Source organism: Macaca fascicularis, chromosome 17 (assembly GCF_037993035.2).
Source record: "Macaca fascicularis isolate 582-1 chromosome 17, T2T-MFA8v1.1".
NCBI classification, from domain to species: Eukaryota; Metazoa; Chordata; class Mammalia; order Primates; family Cercopithecidae; genus Macaca; species Macaca fascicularis.
Window position 1 is genome coordinate 7,419,989 of NC_088391.1, and position 6,699 is coordinate 7,426,687.

Here is a 6,699-nt window from a genome sequence, read left to right on the forward strand (position 1 = left end):
TTTTTGAAAACCACGACTTCAAAGTGAAATGACATCCGTTTGATCCTTGCAGAAGGCCATTTCTCTAATGTTGATGGCAAAAAGAAAATGTTTTCATTCAAAGTCATTTACTTTAAGAGTTGCAGTTTCCAAGAACCTACTGACATTATTTTATTTATTTATTTAGAGACAGAATTTCGCTCTGTCGCCCAGGCTGGAGTGCAGTGGCACGATCTCGGCTCACTGCAACCTCCGCCTCCCGGGTTCAAGTGATTCTCCTGCCTCAGCCTCCTGAGTAGCTGGGATTACAGGTGCCCGCCACCACACCCAGCTAATTTTTGTATTTTTAGTAGAGATGGGGTTTCGCCATGTTGGCCAGACTGGTCTTGAACTCCTGACCTCAAATGATCTGCCCGCCTCGGCCTCCCAAAGTGCTGGGATTACAGGCATGAGCCACCACGCCTGGCCCCTCTGACATTATTAAGTGAGGACTTACTGTATCTGATTTATGGTTAGGAAGACATTTTGTAAAATGGCTGGATTTTGTGTCAGAGCCCCATGCCCTGCCAGAACCCCCTTTGTTCAAATGCTCCCTCCTCCATGTGAGTTCAGAGCCACCAGGCCTAGAGTCATTTTGTGGCATGAAAAGCCTGGACTCTGTGTATTAGTTATGCAGCATAACAAGTTACCCTAAAACGCAGTGGCTGAAACCAAATACACGTTTATTATCTCACAGTTTCTGTGGGCCCAGAATCAAGGTATGGCTTAAATGAATTCTCTTTCAGGGCCTCTCCCAGGATGCAGTGAAGAAATCAGCCAGGTTAGGGTCTCACCTGAAGGTCTGACTGCAGCAGAAGCCAATTCTAAGCTTGCAGGATTGCTGGCAGAATTCAGTTCCTTCTGGGCTCCTGACTGAGGGCCTCTGTTCCTAGTTGGCTGTTACTCAGAGGCCACCAGCAATTATTTTCCTTGTAGACTTCTCCAACAGGGTAGCTGGTTAAAGCAAAATGTGGAAGCCAAGAAGGTCAAGGAGGCAAGGAGGAGAGTCTGCTAGCGAGATGCAAGTCTCAACCTTCTGTAATCTAATTGCAAAAAAACAAAAACAAAAAAAAGACTACTATTTTTTGATTGCTTACTATGTGCTGGGCTCTGTGTTAAACACCTCGCATGAATTATCTCATATAATTCTCACGACCATGATGTGACATAAATATTATCTCCATTGTACAGAAAACCTGAACTCCAGAGGGATTAAATATCTGTCTCAAGGTCAAATAGTAAATGCCAGAGCCAGGATTCAGTCAAGTCTACCAACCTCCAAAGCCTGTGCCTCCAACCACCACCATTGCTGAATTGCCATTTAACCTAAACACTCAAATTTCTTCTACCTGTCCCCTTCTTTTTGGTTCCATGGTCACACCCTGGAGTCCAGACCTCCTACTCTGGTGATGATAATGATGATACTGTCAGGAGAGTAGTGTGCCTTCCTACTCTACGACTCTCTCCTAATCCTATTCTACATCCTTATTTGCTTTAGTACCATATTTATCCTGTCAAGCCCTGACTCAAAAAGTTATCACTACCTCCCTCTTTCTTATCATAGAATCATAGAACGTTAGAGCTGGAAGTATCACATTTATCTTGCCAACCTCTAGCTCAAAAAAGTCTTACCATCTCCCTATTTCCTGTCAAAGAATCAGAATGTCAGAGCCGGAAGGGATCTTGGCTTTCTATTTGATGCAAATTCATTCATAAGTTGGATAGTGGCAAGCGGGGAGGCTAATGTGGATTTCCACATGCTATGCCCATGATAAAATCACACTCACTCAGATGGTATAGAAAGAAGGCCCAGTCTTGGCAGACTAATGGGAGAACTGGGGAGATGTGGAACCATTTGGGGGAGAATGGCCCCTGAGCAGGACTCTTTCCACATGACTAGGGGATGGCTGGTTTGCTCTCTGGACACTCCTTTTCTGATGGAATCACAGCTGACTATGGGAACTAGAGGATCAGAGCCCCCCTTCGGTGTCACTGAAGATGGGGACATAAAATCAACAGTGACAGATCATTTCATAAATGCAAGGGTGAGAGAAGGGAAGGAGCCGTGGGTTCATTCAGCTGGGTGGATGGTGGCACTGCTCATGGAGACAGGGAAACCCTGAGGTCAGTGGGGAGAGCAGTTTTGAATATGCAGACGTTGAGATCTGTGAGTCGTAGATTGGGCCTGGAGGCAGTTAGATGAAACAAGAATGGCAAAAAATTGGCTGTTGAAACGGGATAATAGGTCCAAAGGGGTTCTTTGTACTACTCTATTTAAAATTTCTGTGATGATGATGAAAGTGTGAACAGGCAAATTAGAAGATCATGGACTAATCTTTTCAGTGAATTTGGCCATGAAGGGAAGGAGTGAGATCCAGCAATGACTGAGAGGCATAAAAGGGAGTTGTCTGATTAAGAGAAGAGAGAGTAATATAGTTTGAATATTTCTCCCCTCCAAATCTCAGGTTGAAATTTGACCCCCAAATTCAAATTCATAGGGATCAAATTGTTAAAGGTAGGGCCTCACGGGAAGTGTTTGGTTAGTGGGGGCAGATTCCTCATGAATGGCTTGGTGCCATCCCGAGGTAGGCTGTGAATTCAGAAGCAAGTTCAGAGTTCTTGCTCTGTTAGTTCATGCGAGAGCTGGTTTAAGAGAGCCTGGCATCTCCTCTTCTCTCTCTTGCTCCCTTCCTCTTACCATGTGATGTCAGCTCCCCTTCCCTCCCACTATGAGGCCATCAATAGAAGCAGATGCTGGCACCATGCTTCTTGTACAGCCTGCAGAACCATCAGTCAAATAAACCTTTTTTTTTTTTTTTTTTTGTTAATAAACTACCCAGCCTCAGGTATTCCTTTATATCAAAAATAGGCTAAGACAAAGAGACCTGAGCATGTATATTGGCTGAGGGGAAGCACCAGCAAAGAGGGTCTATCAGCTAGCTATTGCCACAAAATTGCTGCATGACAAAACTACCCTAGAGCTATTGGCTTATGGTCATTTATGGTCACAGATCTGTGGATTGGCTGATGGGTCAGCTGATGGGAGGTCAGGCTCAGCTGGGATGGCTCGGCTTTGCCCCCTCACATCTCTCTTCTTCCTGAGACAGACTAATGCAGAAATGTGGTCCTTGTGGCAATGGCAGAGCACAGGGAGCAATACGTGAGGTCTCTTGAGGCCTAGGCTTGGAACCTGCACACTGTCAGTTCCAACTTACAGAACTGAAGCACGTCGTGTGGATGGACTCATAGACAATGGGTGAGAAAATATCTCCAGCCCCCTTTATGGGCAAAACAAAGCCACATGGTAAAGGGTGGCTAGTACATGACATTTACTCGCTTGGGCAGGCACACCATAGTTCTGTTTAAGTTCACCTTCGAGGTTGACCTTCATGACCCACAGTTTTATCACCTCCAGACCGAAGCTCTGGGCCTGGGGGAGAGCTTGAACCCCAGTCGGGCCAAAGGTTCTCTTTCAGGGGTCATTAGCCATGGGGAGTTAAGGGAATAGATTACATAAGGTCTGGGCTGTTTGGGTGGAGTCAAAGCCCTCGGAAAACTACACTCACAGAGGAAGAAACTCAGCCTTATGGATGAAGCTGATCTGCAGAGAATAGAGTGGAGAGACAGGCAGAGGTGAGGAAAGGCCTGGGCCTGTGAGGACTTGAAACCTGGGAGGGTAGGTGGGCAGGAGGGAGGAAAGAGAAGGTCAGGGGAGGGACAGCTGAGCAACACACACGTATGTGCACACAGGACATGAATGCAGCAGTCTAAGAGATGCCTGGAGAGCAAAGGGGGAGCGAGACTAAGGAGAACAGCAGATTCCAATGATGACAGACTGAGACCCAAGCGTTTGCAGACAACTCTCCACCCTGAGGCCTTTCTACAGTTGGTCCCATGAGATCCCCTTGTATCCTTAGAATAACTCCCTTTTCATTAGATTAGTTTGAATGGAATTATGTTCCCTGCACACACAAGATTACTTGCTGAAGACATTCATGTACAATCTTTAAGGCTTCGCACAATGAGTTCATAGTTGTTCATTCGACTAACAAATAATAAGGTTATCCCTTCATGTATGCATGTCATCTTGCTATTGAGGACTTGAAAAGAGTATCTTCCAGTCCCTAGCCTTATAGAGGTTAAACCAAGATCAGGGAAATAAGAAATTATGTGCCTGAATAGTTAAAAATAACCCAACACATTTGAGGATTACTATAGAAAGAAAGGGCCACAAAAGTTCAAAGGAAGAGAAGGCAGGTGAGGGTTGTAGTCACCAGGGGAAGCTTATCTAGAGGAGGCAGAACTTGATCTGGGCCTGGAATTGAGCCTCAGGTAGGAAGGGGCCTGGAGGAGGCCTGCACCCTGGGCTTCTGGGTCCCACCTGAGCACTGTTACCTGGTTTGTAGGAATAATTGCAAGCAGGAATAAAAATGCTTTGCAAGTATTAGTCTTGTAAATTTAAACCTATAACGAAACTACCCTAGAGCTATTGGCTCAGGTGTTTTAGGGAGATGACACGGCAGCTATATTATGCAAGAGAGACTAAAGGTAGGAGAGTGTAAAGGCAGGAAAATCTGTTGACAGGATGTTACAGGTGGACCCACGGCATAGACACTCTCTCATAATGCAGACTCCACCCAAGCAGCCCAGACCTTACATAAACTATTCCCTTAACTCCCCATGGCTAATGACTCCTGAAAGAGAACCTTCAGCCCAATTGGGGTTCAAGCTCTTCCCCAGGCCCAAATAGCTTCGGGCAAAGAAAAGCCTAGCTTTCTATCCAAGGAAAATGGATAGGACAGGTGCAGGAGCCAGCTAGGGAAGTGCAGATGAGAGAGCAGGTGATACTGTCAGTGGTTTCCAGCCCTGAATCAGAGACTCATTTCACTGGTATGGTGGCATCAGCATTTTCAAAAGCTTCCAGGTGGCTAACGTGCAGCCAGGGTTGAGAACCACTGTTGTAAGTTTTCATGACTGGAGACAGAATTATGCCACCATTGACAGAGAGAAAAAGGGCAAAAAGAGGTGTGGCAGATAAAGGCAATGAGATTGACTTACAAAGAATATTGAGTTTAAGGTGACTGCCTGACATTCAAGTAAAACAAAGAAAAAAGAAAAAAACAAAAACCACAAACCCCAGTTGTCATCTAGAAATGTGGGATATTAGAAAAATTAGAAAACCACATTGGGGGCCAGGCACGGTGGCTCACGCCTGTAATTCCAACCCTTTGGGAGGCCAAGGTGGATGGATCCCTTGAGGTCAGGAGTTCAAGACCAGCTTGGCCAACATGGTAAAACCCCGTCTCTACTAAAAATACAAAAATTATCCAGGTGTGGTGGTGTGCTCCTGTAGTCCCAGTTACTCAGGAGGCTGAGGCAGGAGAATCATTTGAGCCCGGGAGGCAGAGCTTGCAGTGAGCTGAGATTGCCGAAATTCCACCACTGCACTTCAACCTGGACAACAGAGCAAGACTTTATCTAAAAAGAAAAAAAAAAAGAAAGAAAAAGAAAAAAAAGAAAAACACATTGGGAAGTAAACTGCAGAGAGAAAGGAGGTGGAGCTGTGGATCACACGGTGAGAAAGAACAAAGAAAAAAGACCAACAGTTGTTGAGTATACAGAATGACCCGCATCCTATTAGCTGCTTTACGTGGAGAGTTGTTGGAAGAGCTGTAGGTTGGTGGTAAATGTGTCTAGCACAGGGGATGGCACCTAAGAAATACAACTATTGGTTAATAGAATCTCATTTAATTTTTAAAATGGCTCTAACTGGTGGGTATTAACAGTCTCAGTCTAGAGATAAGAAAAGAAACTCAAAGAGCCCTTATCCAAAATCCTACAGTTACTAAATTTAGAGTTGGAATTCAATGTCAGGGATTGACGCTGAAAGCCAGAGCTCGCCTGCTATATAATACGTCAGCGCACAGGGCTAAGAATCAAGCTAAAAAGGTGGAAGAACGATTGTCCAAGGAGGCAGGACAAGTCAGGAAGGCAGGGGGAAGCCATGAGTGTGGCCATGCTGCATGGAGTCAGTGGCCAAGAAAGGCCAAAATAAAGGAGGATCTCAGAGATTTACCGTGCACCCTGGCCCTGGGCATGAGGCATGGGGAGGAGAAAACCAGAACTCGCGCAAGGGAAACCATTTTTGACTTCCGGAGTTGTAGGAGGGATGGGTGTAGAATTCTCTTATCCATGGACGGGGGCTGGAGTGGCAAATAAAGAAAGGAACAGGTGGACCCACGACATAGACACTCTCTCACAGCCCCGTTATCTTGAGACGGAGGACGAGATAGGCGTTATCACCTTTCCCACTTTCAAGATGAGGAGACCGAGGCAAAGGAGTGTTCGTGAACTGGAATACTCAGTTCATAAGCGCTGATGTTAAGCCCCGGCTTGTTTCCAGAACTGCGCTGCTGTGCGGGGACCTGTTCATCAGATTCCGACAAGGGCTTAATGATTTGGAATAATGCAGGATGTGAAAAATACGCATCTGGCGATCATCCCACAAATCATCCTGCCAGTTATCTGTACCCAAGGACATTTTTTAGGCACGTGGTCCTCATAAACTAAGATACTTATATTCATTCAGGCGTCTCAAAAGGGCTTCTCAGGTTTTAATATGCACTGAGTCACCTGGAGATTTGTTTCAAGTAGGTTATCAAGACTCCAGGGCAGTGTTCC